Source organism: Microtus ochrogaster, unplaced genomic scaffold (genome assembly GCF_000317375.1).
Source record: "Microtus ochrogaster isolate Prairie Vole_2 unplaced genomic scaffold, MicOch1.0 UNK38, whole genome shotgun sequence".
NCBI lineage: Eukaryota > Metazoa > Chordata > Mammalia > Rodentia > Cricetidae > Microtus > Microtus ochrogaster.
In genome coordinates, this window is record NW_004949136.1 from 3,055,773 (window position 1) to 3,063,406 (window position 7,634).

The 7,634-nt window shown below is 48.4% G+C and overlaps 1 protein-coding gene across 4 annotated transcripts in view; it reads right to left on the reverse strand.

Annotated features, from left to right (window-relative positions):
- The window catches only part of Mib2 (mindbomb E3 ubiquitin protein ligase 2), a 15,519-nt gene extending 12,189 nt beyond the window's left edge, over nt 1–3,330 (reverse strand). For 2 of the 4 annotated variants that reach the window (XM_013354295.2, XM_013354294.2), the window contains exons 1-3: nt 3,194–3,329; nt 2,962–3,079; nt 1,015–1,170 (exon numbers count right to left, since the gene is read on the reverse strand). The gene's annotated coding sequence lies outside the window, so the exon portion shown is untranslated. Of the gene's footprint in view, nt 1–1,014; nt 1,171–2,961; nt 3,080–3,193 lie in introns of all 4 variants that reach the window. The other 2 variants (XM_013354296.2, XM_013354297.2) reach the window with 2 other exon arrangements.
- Between the last annotated feature and the right edge of the window lie 4,304 nt (nt 3,331–7,634).

Consider the following 7,634-nt stretch of genomic DNA (forward strand, 5'->3'; position numbering starts at 1 on the left):
GGCTTTGGAGCCTGTCCTGGAACTCACTCTGTAGACCAGGCTGGTCTCGAACGCACAGAGATCTGCTTGCCTCTGCCTTCCGAGTGCTGGGATTAAAGGCGTGCACCACCATCGCCCGGCTTCTTCTTTTTTTGGGGGGGGGGAAGACCTATTTTTAATCTGGATCTTTTGAGCTGGGATGATCACCTTTACACAGCCATGCCTTCTGCTTTTGCTCTTGCCTCCCTGCCCCTGATATCAATTCACTTGTATTAGAGCCCACTTCTTCATGATTTCAACATATATTGAACACCAGCTGAGACATCCTGCCTCATGGAGAGAAGAACTATTGGATTCTTGGACTTTCTGTTAGGAGAAAATCATTGCTGGACAGCTAGAGCACAGCCTGTAAGCTACTATCCATCCGTCTGTCCGGCTGTCTGTCTATCTACCTATCCATCCATCCATCTATCCACACACACACACACACACACATATATATATTCCTCTTAAGAACCCTGACTGACACCCCTACCACAACCCTTCAACAATTACCATAAGCCAGTGCTTTCCCACTGAGGAAGAATCCTCTGCTCCCAAAGAGTGCAGGAGCCTTGCAGGAATCTTGGCCTTCTGTGTGGAAAGGACATAGGGTCTGAAAGCCTTATCTGTAGCTCCACTTAGTACAGCCCCAGAACAGTCGAAGAGCTGCAACCACTGAAGTCCAGGCATGCAAACAAATTTTTCTTTTAAATACACATTAAATATCACCAAACTCTGATAGACATCATTCTTCAGGATGCTGAAAACCCCCATGTGTTATGGGTACCACCATCTCAGTAGGAAATTTACCTAGAGTTAATGGACTATTGCCTTTGCCAGAAATACTGGGCTTTGCCATCAGACATAGCCATGTCCCTGGCAAGTATCTAAACACCCCTAGAACTGTCACGATACATGTTTACAATTACAGTGGGGGGTGTCAGAGCATGAGGGTTTGGTTAACAAACATGCTTCCGCAGAACCACAACTCACCTTAGAACACACAGAAGCTTCTGGTCAGCATCCCAGGCATTTAGTTGCTACTTACTGGGCCACAAATTTTCTCAGCCACCACAACTTCCTGTGGAAAACTAGCAGCCATTGCCAACATGGAACACAGCAAACCGAGCAGGTAGGCAGGGAACCAGGCTGGGGAAAGACCATTTTAGAGGCAGATTTACACACGGTATTTACTACCATGCCCAGACAGTGGCCATTGGAACTGCTGTTGGTACTATGTTCCATCTTTTAAGAAACACACTTTTCAAACAATGCATCCTCTTGTAAGGAGGGCCTGCTTGTTCGGCCCAGCCGCCGGGATAGCTTAGCCCCCAAATAACCATATAGAAATTGTGTTAACTAAAACACTGCTTGGCTCATTAGTTCTAGCCTCTTATTGGCTAACTCTCACATCTTGATTTAATCCATTTCTGTTAATCTGTGTATCGCCATGTAGCAATGGCATACCCGGAAAGATTCAGCATGTCTGACCCTGGCGGTTCTAGGGCGGCTCTCTCTCTTTCTTTTTCCCAGAATTTAGTTCTGTCTTCTCCACTTACTTAAGCTTTACCCTATCAACTAGGCCCACCCAAGGCAGTTTTTTTTATTCATTATCCTATAAAAGCAACACACAAACAGAAAAAATTCCTACACCAGTATCCCTGGCTCTCCTGGAACTCACTATGTAGTCCAGGCTGGCCTGGAATCCATTTCAAGTGCTGGAATTAAAATCATGTATGTCCAGACAGAATTGAACATCCCTCAATAGGTCAGAAGTATTAGGACTGTGGGGTGGGGGACGCTGTCCCTTATCACGTGACTATTTTATTGGAAATCCCCACACAGCCATAAAAAAAATTAAATCATGGGGCTGAGCCAGGCGATGGTGGCGCACGCCTTTAATCCCAGCACTCGGGAGGCAGAGGCAGGCAGATCTCTGTGAGTTCAAGACCAGCCTGGTCTACAGAGCTAGTTCCAGGACAGGCTCCAAAGCCACAGAGAAAAACCAAAAAAAAAAAAAAATTATGGGGCTGGAGAAATGGCTCAGCGGTTAACAGCACTGACTGCTCTTCCAGAGGACCCGGGTTCAATTCCCAGCACCCACACGGCAGCTCACAACTGTCTGTAACTCCAGTTCCAGGAGATCTGACACCTTCACACCAATGCACATAAAATAAAGATAAATAAATCATAAAAAAGGCCTGGAGGGATGGCTCAGCCGTTAAAGGCTAGGCTCACAACCAAAAATAAATCATAAAAAAAATTAAATCGTGTTTATTGTGAAAGTTAGCAAATTGCCTTTATTCAGATGAAGTTACATAGAGACCACTCAGGATTCAAGCCTATCTCCCTATGCCTCTGGTGGTGCCTGGGACACTGCTGGATTGAAAACTGTGTGCAAAAACTGGTGCAACAGAGGCTCCTACTGGGTACAGGTGGACATCCAAGGCACCAGTAGGACAAAACAAAGACTGTCAGCCTAAGACACAGAGACCAGGAAACAGCATCTGCCCTGCGTCCAGACATCTGCTTGGGGACATCCATTACGGTTCAGGGGTATGATGGCTGCTAAACTCCAGGTACACTGCAGCTTGGGGTTCACCACGCTGCCTAGGGCTGACCTTGGGTGGGGGAATGACATTCAGATACTTGTTGCACCAGAAGCAACAGGCCAGAGAGGAATGTGAAGATAGGAAGCCTACTATGAGGAGCCAACCTTGCTCTGTCCCCAAGCCTGCTGGCTCATCAGGAGCCTTCCTGTCACCTCTGCTTTTCTCATTGGTTCTGAACCCAGAGGAGGCAGGAAGGACGATTCCTCACTGCCCAGTCCACTCAAGTACATTTAGACACAAACACAAGCGTTGACATAACATCAGATGGGCATCCGCAAGGAGAACGAACCAAACCTAAACTGTCAGGCCACCGTCATCAGGAGCTCACCTGTCTGGAGGTCCAGTGTCCCCCACCCGCCTTGAGAATCGGGCAGCCCTGATGCTTGGAGATTTAGGACTGGCCTCCTCCGGGCTGACGTTCCGTGAGAGCCCCCGGAGATCCAACCCTGTGGCCAGGGGTGCGCACAGTTAACACCCGAGAACAGAAAAGGCCGCCGCTCGCCTTAAAAAAGGTTCCCAGAGGTTCGGCGGCTGGGACCCGCTGCATCACCCCCACGCACCGAGAACGCGCACCGGGCACGAGCTGTGTCCAGGAGCGAAGAATCCAAAGCCTGCTGCAAGCAAGGGCCAAGGACGCCCGCCCAAACCACAGCCAGGTCAAGCGGATCCGACCCTCTCGGCCCCGTGCCACCCACCCCGGGCGCTGGGAGGACGCCAGACCCGGCCCCCCCACTTGCCCTGAGTTTCCGTGCCCGTCGGCCCTGGAACACCGGGCCCCGAGCAGAGCAGAGGCAGACAGCCGATCCTCGGCTCGCCACCGAGGCACCAGCTGCACCGCGCCGTCCTCCGCCCCTCAAGAGCGCCTGGAGGGGCTGCCTCTCCAGCGCCAGCCCACCCGGCTGCCCCACCACAGCCCCCGACTACGGTCCCCGGCCGCCGCACAGGCTGTCGGGAGCTGTAGTTTGCGGCTCCCGGACTGGGGGCGGGGCAGACGGCTCCCAGGAGGCCCCGCGCGTGACGCAGAATGCTTCGGGCTGGGAGGCGGGGCAGACGGCTCCCGGGAGACCCTCGCGTGGCGCTGACGGCCGGGGCGTCTATGGCCGGTGGAAGTTATGATTGGCTAAAGAAGAAATTGGAAAAGCCGGCGTCCCCGCAAATGGGGAGAGAAGGGGGTCGGCGGGAGTGGGCACCGAGGAGGCCAGACGCGCTAAGTCGCGCCCGGAAGTGCGTCTGGGCGGAGCCCTAATGACCCGGGTCTGCGCAGAACGTTTCCCAGGACGCTTTCCGTTGCCTTGGAGACAGAGCTTTAGTGTGACCAGCCAAGGGAGTAGGTCTCAGTCTCCATTTACTGGCAGGCAGCACCCAATTACAGGAAGAGTCATAAACTGATACCACCCAGGGACAGGCTAGCATCAAAGGGGAACTATCTGATATCCCAAATACCCCAACCGTTAGGTAAGACTAAGATCACCAGGTAGATGTCATTGAGCCCAGCACACACCTATGCACCTATTCCCTTAAGCCAAGACACCCCTAGACAAATGTCAGTCAATCAGGGTCTTGAACCATGAACATCCCCTCACCTCTACCCTGCCCAGATTGGGCACTCTCCGTTCATCTGACTGCACTGGACACACAGAGGGTCCAAGCGCGAGCTCTTTGCTTTTGCATACGGACTTGGACTCCTTGGAGGTCTTTGGGGGACTCTGTGATCTAGGCATAACATCAGCCACTTTCTAGTTCGTTTATGTGGAGGGTTGGTTGGTAGGCTAGTTGATTTTTGAGATGGGTCTTACTAAATAGTCCTGGCTGGCCTGAAATTCATGTGTAGCCCAGGTTAACCTGCCTCCTCTGCCTCTTTAGCGCTAGGATTAAAGGTAAGCCTAACCCAACTGTTTTTATGCAGGTGAAATAGCACTGAGAAGGAAAGAGACAGGGAATGAAGAACTTGAGGCAATGCAAGGCAAAGGCAGGCAGATCTCTGTGAGTTCGAGGCCAGCCTGGGCTACTAGAGCTAGTTCCAGGTCAGGCTCTAATGCTACACAGAGAAACCCTGTCTCAAAAAAACAAACAAAAAAGAAAGAGAGAGAAAAAAAAGAAAGAAAGGAAGAAAGAAAGAAAAGAAAAGATGAAAAGATTCAATTAATGGCTCAACTCTTTTCAAAGGTTCAGTCCGTTATCATCATGGTGGGGAGCATGGCAGCCTGCAGGCAGACGTGGTGCTGGAGAGGGAGCTGAAAGTCCTGCCTCTCGATCAGAATACAACAGGAATTCGACTGAGACACTGGGTGGTATCCTGAGCGTAGGAAACCGCAAGCCCTGCCCCCACAATGAGAGACACACTTCCTCCAATTATGCCAAACCCACTCCAGCAAAGCCACATCTCCTAATCGTGTCACTTCCTGTGAGATTATGGGAGCCAATTACTTTAAATCTAACATGGTGTCTCAGTGTAAGTCAGAGGACTGGACTGGAGGCTGAAAACAGGGGTGACCACCACCTATGCCTACCAGTTGTGGACCAGCATTGCACCCCCATCATGACAAGATTGCCAAGATGTCACTCAGTGGAGGATCTTTCAAGGGACTGAGAGACCTTGGGAAATAAAAATCCCATGATGAAGGTGGGCTAGGTTTGTAGCTGAATTATAAGGTGCTTGCCCAACTCACCTGAAGGCAAAACAAGTTCCAGGCGAGTTAGAATTACAGGGTGAGATCTCAAAAAAGGGTGGTGGGTGTTAGAAGGACAGAGAGTAGAGGAGGGAGAGGGAGAAAGAGAGAGAGATCGATCTCGGCAGGTACCAATCTGCTGGTGCCTTTGCCTTCAACTCACGAGACGTCCTAAACAGGAAAAAGTATTTGGGTGGGAGGCTGGAGAAATGACTCAGCTGTTAAGAGTACTAGGGGAAATCTCACAATGGTGGCGCACGCCTTTAATCCCAGCACTTGGGAGGCAGAGACAGGCAGATCTTTGTGAGTTCGAGGCCAGCCTGGTCTACAAGAGCCAGTTTCAGGACAGGTTTGCAGGTTTGGTTCCCAGGACCCACATGGGAGCTACCACTCATCTATAACTCAGGGGATCCCATATCCTCTCTTGACCTCTCTGGGCACAGCACACATGTGGTGCACAGAGAGGCGTGCAGGCAAAACCATCCACACATAGAATAAACATGAAAATATTTTATTTACAAACTCCTCATTCTGGGATAACTATAGAATAAAAATGAAAATATTTATTTTATTTACAAACTACACATTCTAGGATAACTTGTTGCTGGGTATGGTGATGCATGCCTGATATTCCAACATTCAGGAGGCTGAGGCAGGAGGATCACCTGGAGTTCAAGGGCAACCTAGGCTATACAGCTAGCTCGGGACAGTGAAAATTATATAGAGAAACCTTGTCTAATAACAAAAAACAAAATGCAGACTCCTTCTCCAAAAGGTATTTGGTTACATCAGCTCAAATGGAGTAAGGCAGTTATCTAAAAGACATTAATTCACTGTTACAAAAACATACTAGTGGCTCCAGAGACTTTAGGTAAAGAATAATTGCTTACTAGGTGATGGGTTTCCTTTTGATGTATTGAAAATGTTTTGTAGATATGGGGTTTGTACAACTTTGAAAATGTAGTAAATGCTAATGAACTGTACTGTTAAGATGAGTAATTAAATTTTTTTTTCTAGACAGGATGGTCTTCTGTACCCCAGGCTAGGCTCAAACTCTCTATGTAACTGAGGATTGAACTCCGTCCACCTCCCAAGTTCTGGGGTCACGGGAACACACACCTTGCCGGGTTTATGTAGTGCTGGGGAATCAAACCCAGGGCTTCATGCATGATAGAAGACTACTGGACCCACTGAGCTCCATCCCTAGTTCCAGAAAAGATTTAATTTATTTTTCATTATGAATAGGTGTGTATGTCTGTGTGTATGTGCACACACGTGCACATACCTGTAGAAAACAGGTGTCTGAGCCCCCGAAGCTGGGGTTACAGGTGGTTGTGAACTGACTGAACTCAGGTTCTCTGTGACAGCAGTAAGTGGTCTTAACCACCACACTATCTCTTTAGCCCTGAAAATGGCTAATTTTATGTTTGCAATTTTTTTCTTTTTTTTTCCATGATATTTATTGAGCTCTAAATTTTTCTCTGCTCCCCTCCCTGCCTCTTACCTCCCCCTTCAGCCCTCCTCCAAGGTCCCCATGCTTCCAATTGACTCAGGATATCATGTAACACTTTCTACTTCCCGTGTAGATTATATCTATGTGAGTCTTTCTTTCTTTCTTTCTTTCTTTCTTTCTTTCTTTCTTTCTTTCTTTCTTTCTTTTTTGTTTTTTTCTAGACAGGGTTTCTCTGTGGCTTTGGAGACTAGACTGTCCTGGAACTAGCTCTGTAGACCAGGCTGGTCTCAAACTCACAGAGATCCACCTGCTGGGATTAAAGGTGTGCGCCACTATCGCCCGGCCTTATGTGAGTCTTTCTTAGTGTCCGTATTGTTGTCTAAGTTCTCCAGTGTCTAAGTTCTCTGTGGTTTGTAGGCTGGCTTTCTTTGCTTTATGTTTTAAAACCACCTATGACTGAGTACATGTGATAGTTGTCTTTCTGTGTCTGGGTTACCTCACTCAAAATAATGTTTTCTAGTTCAAATTCAAGCTGTCGTTATTTTTTTTTTGCTGTGTAGTACTCCATTGTGTAAATGTATCATATTTTTAAAAAAGATTTATTTATTATGTATACAGTTTTCCCTGCATGTATGCTGCAGGCCAGAAGAGGGCACCAGATCTCAATTACAGATGGTTGGTGGACCACCATATGATTGCTGGGAATTGAACTCAGAACCTCTGGAAGAACAGTCAGTACTCTTAACCTCTGAGCCATCTCTCCAGCCCTGTATCACTTTTTTTTAAATCCATTCTTTGATCGAGAGGGGCATTTAGGTTGCTTCCAGGTTCTGGCTGTGACAAACAAAGCTGCTATGAACATAGTTGAGCAAAGGTCCT